The sequence below is a fragment of the Mustela nivalis genome, assembly GCF_964662115.1.
Source record: "Mustela nivalis genome assembly, chromosome: 1".
Classification (NCBI taxonomy): domain Eukaryota; kingdom Metazoa; phylum Chordata; class Mammalia; order Carnivora; family Mustelidae; genus Mustela; species Mustela nivalis.
This window is the reverse complement of record NC_139020.1, coordinates 38,531,780-38,547,473: the sequence shown is the minus strand read 5'-3', so window position 1 is coordinate 38,547,473 and position 15,694 is coordinate 38,531,780.

Here is a 15,694-nt window from a genome sequence, read left to right as displayed (position 1 = left end):
TAATTTTCTGGTTAACTCATTCATTGTTTAGTAGGATGTTCTTCTTTTTTTTTTTTTTTTGTAAGATTTCATTTATTTATTTGACAGACAGAGATCACAAGTAGGCAGAGAGGCAGGCGTGGGGGGGAGGCAGGCTCCCCACTGAGCAGAGAGCCAGATGCAGGTCTCGATCCCAGAACCCTGGGACCGTAACCCAAGCTGAAGGCAGAGGCTCAACCCACTGAGCCACCTAGGCGTCCCTAGGATGTTCTTTAATCTCCATGTATTTGTGGTCTTTCCAAAATTTTTCTTGTGGTTGACTTCAAGTTTCATAGTGTGGTGGTCTGAAAATATGCATGGTATGATCTCAGTCTTTTTGTGCTGGTTGAGGCCTGATTTGTGACTCAGTATATGATGTATTCTAGAGAATGTCCCAAGTGGACTCGAAAAGAATGTATTTTCTGCTGCTTTAGGTTGAAATGCTCTGAATGTATCTGTTAAGTCCATCTGGCCCAATGTGTCATTCAAAGCCATTCTTTCCTTCTTGATCTTCTGCTTACATGATCTGTCCATTTCTGTAAGTGCAGTACTAAAGTCTCCCACAATTATTGTATTATTATCTTTGAGTTTCTTTAATTGATTTATATATTGGGCTTCTCCCAAGTTGGGGGCATAAGTATTTACAATTGTTAGATCTACTTGTTGGATAGATTCCTTTATTATAATATAGTGCCCTTCTTCATCTCTTATTACAGGCTTGGTTTAAAATCTAGTTTGTCTGGGGGTGCCTAGGTGGCTCAGTCTGTTATGCATCTGACTCTTGATTTTGGCTCAGGATGATCTCTGTTTTATGGGATAGAGGCCTGCATCAGGCTCCATACTGGGAATGGGGCCTGCTTGGGATTCTCTCTCTTTCTCTACCTTTCTTCCACCCCCCTCTCTCTATCTGCTGGTCTTAAAAAAAAAAAAAAATCTACCTTAATAGATTTGATGTAAGTCTGATATAAGTACAGCTATTCCAGATTAATTTTGATGTCCATTAGCATGACATTTTTACCTCCTCACTTTCAATCTGGAGTTGTCTTTGGGTCTAAAATGAGGCTCTCGTAAGCAGAATATTGATAGGCTTTTTTTTTTTTTAATCTATTCTGATACCCTACATGTTTTATTGGGCCATTTAGTCCATTTACATTCAGAGAAATTATTGATAGAGATGAATTTAATGCCATTGTATAACCTGTAAATTCTCTGTTTCCTAGGTTGTTTCTGTTCCTTTCTAGTCTTTGTTGCCTTTTTCGTCTCTTTTCCCACACAAAATGTCCCCTTTAATATTTCTTACAAAGCAAGTTTAGTGTTCACAAACCCTTGTTTTCACTTGTCTTAGAAACTCTTTATCTTTCCTTCTATTCTGAATAACAGTCTTGCATGTTACAGTGTTCTTGGCTGCATAGTTTTCTCATTCAGCACATTGAATATATTGAATATATTATGCCACTGTCTTCTGGCCTGCAATGTTTCTTTGGACAGGTCTGCTGCTACCTTATGTGTCTACTCTTGTAGACACAGGACGTTTTGTTCCTAGTGTTTTTCAGAATTCTTATGTTTGTATTTTGCAAAGTTTTTCTATGAAATTTCTTGGAGTTCGCCCATTTTGATTGATTTTGAGGGAGTTCCCTGTGTGTATTGGACATGAATTCCTGTTCCTTCTCCAGATTAGGGAAATTCTGAGCTAAAATTTGTTCAAATAAAACTTCTATCCCTTTCCCCTGTTTTTCTTATTCTGGAACTCTTATGGTAAGGATATTATTGCATTTTATGGAATCTCAGTTCACTGTCAATATTCATTATCTAATAATTTTCTTTTCCTCTTTTTTTCAGCTTTATTAGTTTCCATAATTTTATCTTCTGTATCTATCACCTATTTGATCCTCTGCTTCTTCCATCTTCATTGTGATTACATGTAGTCAGTTTTGCTCTCAGTTATAGCATTTTTCAATTAGGTCTAGTTTTTAGGGTTTTTACCTCTGTAGTAAGGGTTTCTCTGGTGTCTTATATATTTCTTTAAAGCCCAGCTGGTCATCTTACAATTATTGTTCTAAATTCTTGTTTGAATATGTGCTTGTAACTGTTTTGAGCAAATCCTTGGCTGTGATTTCTACTTGAGCTTTCTTTTGAGGAGAATTCTTCCATTTTGTCATTATATGTAGATTTTTTTCTTTTGTGTGTTACGAAAGCTTGTTATATTTCCTGCTCCTGAGAGTAATACTGTATCAAGAAGGGATCATACATTGTTCAGGGCCTGGTGCTTTGGGAAGTGTTTCTGGTGTATGCACTGTGTATTCTGCTAGTGTGTTTTGGCTGCACTTTACCACAGGTCAGTCCTCTGCAGAGTTCTTCCTTGTTTGCAATGGGGAGTGTTTGGACATTTAAATAGGTATGATTTGATTTGTTTGTTAAGATAAGCCTGGGGCAGGAGGAGACTTATCCAAGAAAAGAGAAATTTAAAAAAAAAATATATATATATATACACACACACACACATATATATACATATATATGTATATATATATAATTTTTAAAAATTGGGGCACCTCGGGCGCCTGGGTGGCTCAGTGGGTTAATCCGCTGCCTTTGGCTCAGGTCATGATCTCAGGGTCCTGGGATCGAGTCCTGAATTGGGCTCTCTGCTCAGCAGGGAGCCTGCTTCCTCCTCTCTCTCTCTGCCTACCTCTCTGCCTACTTGTGATGTCTCTCTGTCAAATAAATAAATCTGTCAAATAAAAAATCTTAGCCAAAGACAGAGGCTTAACCCACTGAGCTATCCAGGTGCCCCAATTTTTTTTTAAGATTTATCTTAAAAAAAAATTGGGGCACCTGGATAGCTCAGTGGGTTAAGCCTCTGTCTTTGGCTTAGGTCATGATCTCAGGGTCCTGGGATCAAGCCCTACATCGGGCTCTCTCTACAGCAGGGAGCTTGCTTCTTCCTCTCTCTCTCTGCCTGCCTCTCTGCCTACTTGTGATATCTGTCTGTCAGATAAATAAATAAAACCTTTAAAAAAAGAAAAAGAAAAAGAAAAAGAAAACTTGGTCCTGTTTCCACTGGATCAGACATTGGCAATTTAGAGCACTCTATGATTAGTAGACTTGGTACATGTAGGGGTCCTGTGTTGGTTTTCCGAGGGAGAGTCCCACTGTGCTGGCTAATGGTCTGAACTGCTCTGGTAAAAATGCTCCTGCTGAATGCAATGGGTGGGGTTTAGTGTAAGTGACTCCAGCTTCCACTGGAGGTACTGTGTTTCTCTTTGAAGTCCTACCATGCTAGTGTGGGTTGGAGCACAATGTGTGTAGAAGATGGCATCACCCTGCCCTTTCACCCCTGAGGAAGAGAACCTCGGGTAGCTGCTGTTCAGGAAGCCCTTACAGAAAAGCAAACAATCTCTTCTCATGTGTCCCAGCTATTGTCAGATCTCTGCCCTCAACTTGTCTGTGTCTGGGCTTTCAGCACACCCAGTGCCTCAGTTTTCCTGTCTTTTATCTCGGGCTAGTGGCTGGGGCTCAAAGCTCCAAATTTTAAAAGACCCAGTGGAGTGCTGCTTCCATCCTCTCACCCAGAGGAGAACCTCACAGGCTGTGCCTAGCACCATTCTGTCCCAGAAAAGCAGCCACAGCTTACATAGGTGCCTTGAGTCTATGGTGAACTCAGGGAAAAGCTGCAACCAGGTTATTTGCCCTCTGTGTGCACCTCTGTCTCCTTCTGTTGAACAGCCATTCAGTGGTGTCCAGGAAGCCTTTTGTCCTTGGAGGTGCAAAATATCCTCTTCCAAATGTACTCCAGGGAAGAGGGGGTGATCTGTTTCATTGCAACCCAGAGTATCACTACACCACAGCACTTGTGAGAACTCTACCAGGCTTCTTCCCTGCTCTCTCCTTCTCTCCCTGACTTGACTCTGCTAAGAGGGCTCCCTCAGCTTCCCAGCACCATACCTTTTCTCTTCCTCAAATCACAACTGCAAATCTCACATCTGTCATGTTCTCTCCCTCTAATTGTGCAGATTATTTTCTTAATCATTGGACAATGTCTTAGTTGCTCAAAATGATTTGATGTTGGTCTGGCTAGGTTGGAGGGACAAGGCAAGCTCAGGGTTCCCCTACTACTCCCTCATCTTAATCTAGTAATTTTATTTTTAATTCATTGACGAACCTCCATACTATTTTTGGTAGTGGCCACACCAATTTACATTACTACCTACAGTGCATTAGAGTTCCTTTTTCTCCATATCCTCATCAACAATTGCTATTTCTAGTGTTTTTTATTTTAGACATTCTGACAGATGTAAAATGATATCTTATTGTGATTGTAATTTCTCTAATGATTAGTGATTTGAACATTTTTTCATGTGACTTCTTTTTCTGTAAATCTTTGGGAAAATGTCTGTTTAGATCCTCTGCCTATTTTTAATTGAAATACTATTACTATTTTTTATGTTCAGTTATATGTTTTTAAATATTTTGGATATTAACCTGTTTTTAGAGATATCATTTGCAAATATCTTTTCTCGTATTCTTGTACCTGTACCTGTCCTGTTTTCCAATCATAATTTGTTGGAAACTGCCTTTTCCTATTGTGCATTCTTCCCTTTTTTGTCATAAAAAATAATTGACCTTATAAATATTGGTTTATTCCTGGGCTCCCTATTCTAGTTCATTGATCTTTGTGTCTGTTTTTGTACCAGTATCTTACTGTTTTGGTTACTACAGCTTTGTAGTATATCTTGAAATCTGGAATTCTGATACGTGAGCTTAGATATTCTTTTTCCAAAATTGCTTTGGCTATTTGAGGTGTTTTGTTATTCCATACAATTTTTAATATTATTTATTCTAGTTCTGTGAAAAAATGTTGTTGGTATTTTTGTAGAGATTGCATTGAATCTGTAGATTTTCTTTGGTAATATGGACATTTTAACAATATTAATTCTTTCAATCCATGAGCATGAGTTATCTTTCCACTTGTTTCATTTTCAGTTTATTTCATCAATATTTTATAGTTTTTAGAGTATAAGTCTTTCACCTGTTTGCTTAATTTATTCTTGATTATTTTATTATTTTTTGTGCAATTGTAAATGGGGTTGTTTTCTTAATTTCTCTTTCTCCTATATCATAATTAATATTTAGAAATGCAACAGATTTCTGTATATTAATTTTGTATCCTTTGGCTTTATTGAATTTATTTATAAGTTCAAGTCGGTTTTTGGTGGAGTCTTTAGGGTTTTCCATGTAGTATTATGTCAATCTGCAAATAGTGATAATTTTTCTTCTTCCTTTTCAATCTGGATGCCTTTTGTTGATTTTTTTTTCCCTGCCACCAGGACTTCCAGTATTATGTTGCATAAGTGGTGAGAGTGGACTTCCTTCTTTTGCTCCTAACTTTAGAAGATAAACTCTCTGTTTTTCACCATTGAGCATGATGTTCGCTGTGAGTTTTCCATATAGGGCCTTTATTATGTTTAAGTGTGTGTCCCATAATTTCACTTTGTTGAAAGGTTTTATCATGAATGGATGTTATGCTTTGTCAAATGATTTTTCTGCATCTTTGAAATAAACATAGGGGTTTATACTTTCCTATTAATATGTATCATGTTGGTTGACTTGCAAATACTGAACTACCTTTGTATCACTGAGATAAATCCCACTTAAACATGGTGATTTTTTTTTTTTAAGTATTGTTGGATTCAATTTGCTAATATTTTGTGGAGAATTTCTGCATCTATATTCATCAGAAATATTGGCCTGTGGTTTTCTTTTTTTGTGTGTCTTTATCTGGTTTTGATATCAGTGTAAGGCCGACCTCATTTTAAATTTTAATTTTAAAACTTTTCTTTCTCTTCTATTTTTTTAATAGTTTGAGAAAAAATTTTTATTTATTTTTCTTTAAATTCTTCTTTAAATATTTGGTATAATTCACCTGTGACACCATCTGGTCTTGGATTTTGTTTGTTGGAATTTTTTTTTTTTAATATGGCTAATTCAATTTTAATACTATTAACTGATCTATTCAAATTTTCTTTCTGATTTGGTTTTGAAAGGTTATATGTTTCTTGGAATTTACTTATTTTTTTCTAAGTTGTTCAATTTGTTGCTATATAACATTTTATAACATACTCTTAAAATTGTTTTTATTTCTGTGATATTATGTCTCCTCTTTCATTCCTAATTTATTTAAATCCTCTTTCTCTTTCCTAACCTCTTGCTTTTTCCTTCTTTCCATTCCTCCATTCTTCCTTTCTTTTTGATGAGTCTAGCTAAAGGTTCATCAGTTTTGTTAATCTTTTCAAATAACCAGCTGTTAGTTTCATTGACCTATTCTATTGTTGTTGTTTGTCTCTATTTCATTTACTTCTACTCTAATGCTCATTATTTCCTTCCTTTTACTGACTTCGAGTTTTGTTTGTTCTTTTCTTAGCTCCTTACAGTGAAAAGTTAAGTTTCTTATTTGAGATTTTTCTTATTTCTTGATATAGGCGACTTTTTTATAATCTTCCCTTTTAGGACACCTTTTCCTGCATCCCCCAAACTTTGAACCATTGTGTTTTTGTTTTCATTGTTTCTGTGTATTTTTTGACTTCATCTTTGATTTCTTTGTAGACTCATGCATTGTTTAGTAACATGTTACTTATTTTCCATGTATTTATGTCCTTTTCATAGTTTTTTCTTGTGGTTAATTTCTAGTTTCATACCATTGAGGTCAGAAAAGATGTGTGATATAATTCATTTTTAAATTGTTGAGACTTATGAACTAATGTGTAATTTCTGGAGAGAGTTCTATGTGCACTAAAAAGAATGTATATTCCACTGTTTTTGGATGAAATGTCTTAATATATCTGTTAGGTCTATTTGATCCAAGATATCACCCAAAACCACTGGTTTTTAGTTGATTTTCTGTGTAGTGATTTATCCAATGATGTAAATGGTATGTTAAAAATCCCCTACTATTATTGTATTACTATCTGTTTCTTCCTCTATATCTGTTAATAGCTGCTTTAAATATTTAGGTGTGCCCATGGTGGGTGAATAAACATTTACAATTATTGTGTTCTCTTGTTGGATTACTCCCTTTATGATTGTGTAATCCTCCCTTGTCTCTCTTACAGAGACTCTTGTACAAATTTTAGAGTTTTAATTGAAATTTAATCTGCAAAAGTTAATAGGCAAAATATTTGCTCTATATTTATGCTTATGTGATGCCTAATTTTTTTTTTTTTTTTTGCAAAAACATTGGTAGTTTGTGTGCTTTGCATGTATAAAAGTAACATCTGGATGCCTAATCCCCTCTGTATGAGGAATAGGAAGCTGGGAAATAACAAAAACCTGACTGCTTTTACATTTACCCACCAACAATACCAGCCTGCCAGTGTCTGAAATTCTTTCCATTATTTAAGGTATTATGTGAATATATTAACTGGGAAATGTAATGCCAAAAATTAAGTGCTTTGTAGATCACATAGATTTGTACAAATGCAAGTTATTGTCACACACATCATGGAATATTGTAATCAAATATCCACACACACACAAAAAAACCAAATGAAAGAAAATTTAAATAATTTTATTATTTAATTTAAAAACTGTTTAATAAGAAAAGAAGTTCCACTTAAAGACATAGAAACTACCTCTAATAGTGAAACACTGTACCTATCACCAGAGAGAGAGAGCGAGAGAGACTTATTTCAATCTATTCAAATAAACATCTTGCCAATGAGGACTGGTATACATATTTATGTTAGCATTCAAATAGCATTTAAATTTATCATAATGTAGTGAATTTCAGAGACTTTGGGGTTGTTATAGGTACTAATTTATATTTTTAACTTTCTATATTTTAAATGTAAATGTATTACCAATATGCTAGAATCTATTTTACATAGATTATTATAGGCATTCAAAAACCACAAGCTTTCATTATGTAATAGATTATTATGCAACAAAGAACAATATGATCTCTTAAGCAGTATTTCTGTGTAGAGTTCCATCAATAATACATTTCAGAACACTGTAATATAAAAGCAAAGAGCAAAAAAAAGTATTTCATCATCATCTCTTGGGTATTGTACGATGTGAATTTTATCAGTTCTCTTTTTCTAAGGCAAAATACAAACCTCTCACCTATTAAACACAAAAAATTAACATAAAAGATACACTAGAGTCTAAAGACAAAATGGAAGGGATAATATTACTCATTGGGAAGTCCAAACACAATGGAAGAACTTGAATTATCTCTACTGTTATTCCTGTGCAACAAAAGAACCATGGAAGATATTGCAAATTCATCATGATATTCCCTTCATTTGTACTTTCTTTTTATTTGGGAAACTGTATTCTTATATACTGAGCAAATGTATTCCCCTCAAAATGATAAAAAAAATCTATATATTGAGTCTATATTTTCTATTATGATTTAATATAAATTTGAAAGCTCTTTTGTTTAGGAAAATATTCTGAAATAACAGAATTATAAACATAACTTTAAAAAATACATAAATGACAATTACAAGATAAGTGGCTTTTTACTATATCAAGGGATCGAAAATAGTTTTGTTTTATAAGTATAGCTGTGGTCTAAAGGGGGAAAAAGATGTTTTATATTAGGAAAAATTGCAGTCCAATAAGTATCTAAATCCCTATAATTGAAAATTACAGCAGAGTTTATTTTCTAATTTACTCTTACCATCTCAGGAAATCTCTGTACATGACACAGTCATGCTTCCACTTTAATCAGACTGCACATCAAGATAAAGCTTCTCAATATGGAACAGAATGTATGCTAGATGAAATCCAAAAATTCACAATTAAAAAATGTGTTGTTAGAAAAATAAATTATCAAAATCTCCCAAATTACAAGAAAATGCAATTCAGTAGACATAAAGAACAAGATTGCTTTATTTTAGAAGCATCTGTTTATCTTTCAACTAAAGTGGCCTGAAGCTTGTGTTTTAATTGGTTATGTACCATACATACATAACTGGGACAATGCCTGAATAGGATGTTGAATCAGAAAACTCTTCATAAAGTTGGAATTCTGAAAAGATTTTACCTTCATTTAGATAGCGATCAAAGAATCCTAAAATGCAGAAGGAGATGTTTGGGACACTTCTTTTACTTAAAAAAAAAAAAAAAAACTCTCAGAGTTTTCTAAACACAGACCTCTGTCAAGCATATTTGACATCAGAAATTATTCTATTATATATTGCTCAAACTGTAAGCTGAAGATTTAGCTTAAAGCACTCCTAGGCAGTTTTCCCCCACTTACCTGAGAGAAGCAACACAAATAGCCTCAGGAAAAAATGAACTTTGAGTAAAGCCTTCAAATAATCTCCAACATTGACTTTTAAGAATAGAAGATTAACAAAAATCATATGTAAGCAACCAGATGGACATCCTGAGTAAGTTAGCTGAAACAAATTTTTGAAAACAAAAATTCTATAATCATGGGTGCCTGGGTGGCTCAGTGGGTTAAAGCCTCGGTTCAGGTCATGATCCCAGGATCCTGGGATTGAGCCCCTCATCCAGCTCTCTGCTCAGCAGGGAGCCTGCTTCCTCCTCTCTCTGTCTGCCTCTCTGCCTACTTGTGTTCTCTGTCAAATAAATAAATAAAATCTTTTAAAAAAATTTGATAATCAGAGCAAAAAGACTGTAATTGTTGAAATTGCCAGATGTATAATATAAAAATATTTAATATGCTTAGATAAATTAAAGAACTAAAAGTATGAAAATGCAAAGAGATTATCAAAAAGGTCTAGGTAGATTTGAAAAAGAAGCAAATGAATAAAAACAAAAATGATTTTTATGTGTATTAAACATATATAATATAGGCAATATATTTTCATATTATTATATTCATATCCATGTATATATGAATATTTTAATAATTCTGCGTAGAACTTCCTGTTTCTGATATTGATGGAATGAATTTTCAGAATTAAAGTTAAATTATGACTCCTAGATATAACATTAACAAAGTATTTATTTAAAATTATTGAAGAGTTGAGAAGATCACAAAAATTTACTGGGTCAAGTTGAAGTTAAGTTCAAAACCCAGGGAGATAAACAACTAAGAAAATTTCTGTGTCTGAGAATAATTGCTGGGATCGGAAAATTTGAATGTGATATTGGTGGGAGTAAAATAAAAGCCTCTATCCACAGAAATGGTGATTCTATAAAGAGAATCATCTTGGGGCACCTGGGTGGCTCAGTTGGTTAAGTGTCTTTCTTCGGTTTGGCTCATGGCTCCCGGGTCCTGGGATCAAGTAACACTCAGGGATCCCTGCTCAGTGAGGAGCCTGCTTTGCTTTCTCCCTCTGCCTGTCACTCTTCCTGCTTTCTGTCAAATAAATAAAATCTTAAAGAGAGAGAGACAGAGAGATAATCATCCCTTTCCTAGTGTTAGAGTGAACTGGGAGTTGACCAAACTTCATGAGAAACTGACAGCCAAAATATAGCTCAGCTGGATTTTCTCAAAATCTCAAAGCCCTAAAATTAATTTAAGGTGGTCTTTTACTAGCAGTGACCACAGTCAAATAGCAAAGACATATTTTTCTTTATGGTTCAAATTAAACCTTCAAATATATTTATTTTTCATGTACATTGACATGAACATAAAGCAATCAAGGCACTCAAAAAAATTCAGTATAAATTTAACTATAGAAACAGACACAGAGATTTGGGACATTGAATTATTACACAGTACAGAAACAATTTTAATATAAATATCAGATATAAACATATACAAAATTGATTTGAAGAGCTACTTTAACCTAAATGAATATGTTTATAAGGGATAGGGAACTTTAAATTGTTATCAAACAGATTACCTAGACGTAGAAACACATTAAAACCAAAATAATATATGCTTTCACAATTATTAAGACAAAGCTGGAAGCATGGTTGTAACACTATATCTTTCATGTCTCCTGTACATTTTTTACAATTTTTTAAAATCTCTTCATGTTTCAAACTGGACAGTTCTTCCATCCTACAATTCCAGTTTATAATTTGTTTTTTTCCATCTCTGACTATTCGATTAATCTCATCCTTCAGGTTCTGAATTTCTGTTATTTATAGTTTTCAGCTCTACAAATTCGTTTTACAAGATCAAGATCTCTATCAAAGGTTTTTAACGCCTCTTTCATTTTCCTTAACATATTAAGCATAGTCTTATTTTTAAAATCTATATCTGATGCTTTCTAATCTAGATTCCCTGAATCGTCCCTAGTATAAAATTGTCTTACTCTAAATGCATGATTATTTTTTATTGAGTGCTGGACATTGTAGATGAAAATGGTAGAGATAAATCGAGATCTGAAAGAATTCGTGTTCTTCCCAGGGCATTTATGTCTTCTGCCAAATAGCTAAGGCCAATTTCAACCTTAGCCAACTTAATCCAATCTAGTTTTGAGATAGTTTGATGTGCTTCTGTTTTAGTAAGGGTTGTTTTGTTTCCAGCTGACCTGTACACATACTTTTCCTTGATAGTGCCTGTGGGTTCATCAGTGATCCCACTACCTGGTAAGTCATGAACTCCATTTGTTGTTCTCTTACCCTTAAGAGTCTATCTAAAGTTTCTCTTAAATTTGAAGCCAAATAAGACAGATAAGGCTTCAATGTTTAGAAAAAGTTTTCTCTCTTGTTCTCTCTGTCTCAGCTCTGATTCTGTAACTCCTTATTACCTTGGATGCTGTTTAACTTACAACATATATTTTCCATGTTTTCTATTTTTTCTCATTATGCGGGTTTATCCAAGTTCCCTAATGACTGTTATAGGAAAGAGATCTCTGGTAACTTTTCTTTGGACCTGAAAATTAGACACTATTCCCAAGACTTCACTACAGTTGAAGTATGTGTGTCTTACATAACTATATTTTAAGGCCAAAACTGTCTGTAGGTTAATAGTGTTCCATTTTCATACCACAAATTTATTTATTTTAGTTTTTGCATTCATCCAAAAAATAATATTGCTAATATAAATTGATGATTCAGTTGAAATATGGACAAATTCTACTAACTTTAACCATTGACATTGCTCCCCTGGCCTACTGATTGGTTTTAACAGAAAAATGTGTGCTCCAACATCTTCTGCTGACCTCTTCATTTTCTTAAAAACCAATTTACTTGCAGATAGGGACAGAAAGGCAGGGTGTGCATACTGGTAAGAATTATGAAACAAAGATTAATGAACGGTGCTTGTCAAAGATTTGCTGAAGTCAAGTATTTTGCACAGGCTGCCTGATACAGCAGTCATGCATTCATTCAGTCTGTAGAGTTTAGGACATAAAAATGGAATCATGCCAGATGAGTGAGCTCAGGAAATGTGAGTGCTTGAATGGTAGCAATGCATCCCACATACTTCACCTTAATAAAGCCTGGCAAGTCACCCTTCTTAGACCTCATTTTTCCCTCTGTCAGCTGCATACGGGTAATGGTAACATTTCTAAGAGAGAAGGGATAGAAGTGGTATGCAAAATACTTCAGACTTTAATTTACTCTTAACTCCCTGTTTGACTTTTTAAGCATGCTTTCCATGGAGCCAAGAGGCAATTTAGGAAAAATTAATCTGCATTTATAAGACTAACTTTCGGGGTGCCTGGGTGGCTCAGAGGGTTAAGCCTCTGCCTTCAGTTCAGGTCATGGTCTCAGGGTCCTGGGATCCAGCCTCACATCAGTCTCTTTACCTAGCAGGGAGCCTACTTCCCCCATCTCTCTTCTTGCCTCTCTGCCAACTTGTGATCTCTGTCAAATAAATAAAATCTTTAAAAAAAATTAAAGATTATCTTTAGATACATTTAAAATGGTAATATAACGTATAATTGCAATTCATAGCACCAGTATAAAAAACTTCTAGAATTTGTTGATATTCAATGAATCATTTTGAGAACTTTGGAAAGCTAGATTTTAAGTTTTCATTGTAGCAGGCTGTTTACTTTGAAATATATGGTGAGAATTGTATCCTAACTGGTGGCAGCTTCTTCTTCTTCTTCTTCTTTCCTTCTTCTTAACATATAATGTATTATTTGTTTCAGGGGTACAGGTCTGTGATTCATCAGCCTTACACCATTCACTGTGCTCACAATAATGCATAATCTCCCCAATGTCCATCACCCAACCACTACATCCTCCCGCCCCCCTCCTCTCCAGCAACCCTTAGTTTGTTTCCTGAGATTAAGAGTTTCTTATAGTTTGCCTCCCTCTTTGTTTTCTTCTTCTTTCATTTTTTTCTCTCTTCCCCTATGATCTTCTGTTGCACTATATTCTTGCACTACTGGGTATCTACCCCAAAGTTACAAATATAGTAATCTGAAGAGGCACTTGCACCCCAATGTTTATAGCAGCAGTGTCTATAATAGCCAAACTATGGAAAAGAGCCCAGATATGTCCATTGACAGAAGAATGGATAAAGAAAACGTGAGATACACACACACACACACACACACACACACACTGAAATATTATGCAGCCACCAAAAAAATGAAATGTTGTCTTTTACAATGACGTGAATGGAAACTAATTGACTTCTAGCTAAAATATTAGTGGATTATTTGAGTGTCAAGCCATCCATACATCAGTAATCAGTTATTACTCCAAATTCAAGTCCTAAAAGATTTATAATATACCCCATGATACCAATTACTTTCATTGTCCAAAAGGAATAACAAGAATGTTGGGCAATAACAAAGATATTTCTATATAGAACAAGGCACTTATTTATCTAGAGTAGAAAACACGGTTTCAAGATAAATTTAGTTCTCTATCTCAGAATCACCCCTGCTTTAGGGTTGTTCCATTTCAGAATATTTACCTGATGCTTGTAGAGACACATTCAATTTCTGTTTCAATATTTTATTTAAATTAAAAAAAAGTGTCATAAACAATGAATTCTGGAACACTGAAAAGAAATAAAATAAAATAAAGTATCATGTTCTTAAAACTATATAGTTTATAATTTTAATGATAGACTTTTTTGTTTCAATCTTATATAGGTTTAAGACATTAAATATTTAAATATTTAAAGACATTTAAAGATTTAAAGTAAAATTTAATTCATGCTAAAGGTATTTGTGACAAGATGAAATAAAATTTTAATTGTTCCTGAGACAATTTTCAAACACTACTTGCATAATTTCAGAATCTGTTTTTATTTCATGTCAAGGTTGATGAGGAGATGACAAATTTAGTGAAGTTAGAAAACAACCATAAAATGTAAAAGTATGAAAAAAATAGTAGATATTTTTCTAATATCTATAGAAAATAAACAATTGAATCTGAAGCTGTCTTAACTTTCAAGGAGTTAACTACTGAGATAATGCAGTTAAATAAAACAGAGAATATTGTAAATTCAATAAGAGAAGTCCAAAGATTGTGGGAATTCAGAGGAATAACAGAGTATATACATTTAGGTAAGTGAGGAAATACTGTAAAATACATTTGATATGAGCTGTAAAGAATTGGTAAATATTCAAAAACATGAAAAAAATGTTGTAATTGAAAATATACACACAAACAGGCATATACATATACAAACTCTATTGGATTATCCCTGAACAAGGTAAATGAAAACTTTTAATGATGGGATTTTCTGGTGACCAACACTGATTGGACATTTTTTAATATCTCATAAATATCTTGAAATACAAAAACCATATATTTACTAAATCCATTAATGACCCAGCATTTGCCATTTAGGAACATGATGCACAGATGTCAATAAACCATGGAAAGAGAGTGCAAATCTATGTGATGAGACAGAAAATTCTGGCAATGAAATTCAATATAGACAGCATAGCTGATGATAAAGGAGCCTCTAATCTGACAGGAAGCCAAGATACGTTGCCAAATATTTTAACTAAAAAATCCTGGTAACCTAAATTTTAAACAAACAAAAACCAATGTAAATGTACAAAGTATGGTTTATTGATTCCTTCATTTACTCAATAACCTATTATGAATGCGTATCATCAGGGGAAGACTCATGTGAATTGGGAAGAAGGAGCAACTAAATATTGTATTTCAAATTCCAAGAATGAAATTAGAAGTGATTTGTTGGATTTCAAGGAATGTGAAAACAGGGAAGGGAATTGCTTTTATTCCTTACTCCCTTAATGGTAATACTGTTCATCAAGGCTTTCTGCTATAATCCTGCCAAATGTATCTCCGATATGTCTTTAAAAATCTGTTCTCTCCTATTTCCTCTCATTGTTGCTGCTCAGTTCAGGTCCTCATAGCTGTCACTTGAAATATTGTAAAACAACCTTTTAGCAGCTTTCTATACAACCAGTTTATCTAGTTCCATTTGACTTGTCATGCTGCCACTCCAGTTATCATGCTTAAAATGCAAATAAATCATCTACTTACCAGTATTAGAACTGTGTTGGGACGCTGGGCATATAGAATAAAATGCAAACCATTGGCTAGACATAAACTATAGCCATACATTTTGCAGCAGAACCTTGATTGACATTTTTCAGTCTCATTGCCTATACAACTGTGTACAATCCTCCCCCTCGTTATTGTACCCTGTGGTCTCTGAAGCTTTTTATCACACCCTGGGCACAGTAGGCTCTTTCATAGTCATACAACTTGGTTAAGTTTGCCCCTCAGTTTCTGGAATTGCCTTCCTCCCAGATTATTTATTTATTTATTTACTTACTTACTTATTTAGTACTGAAGT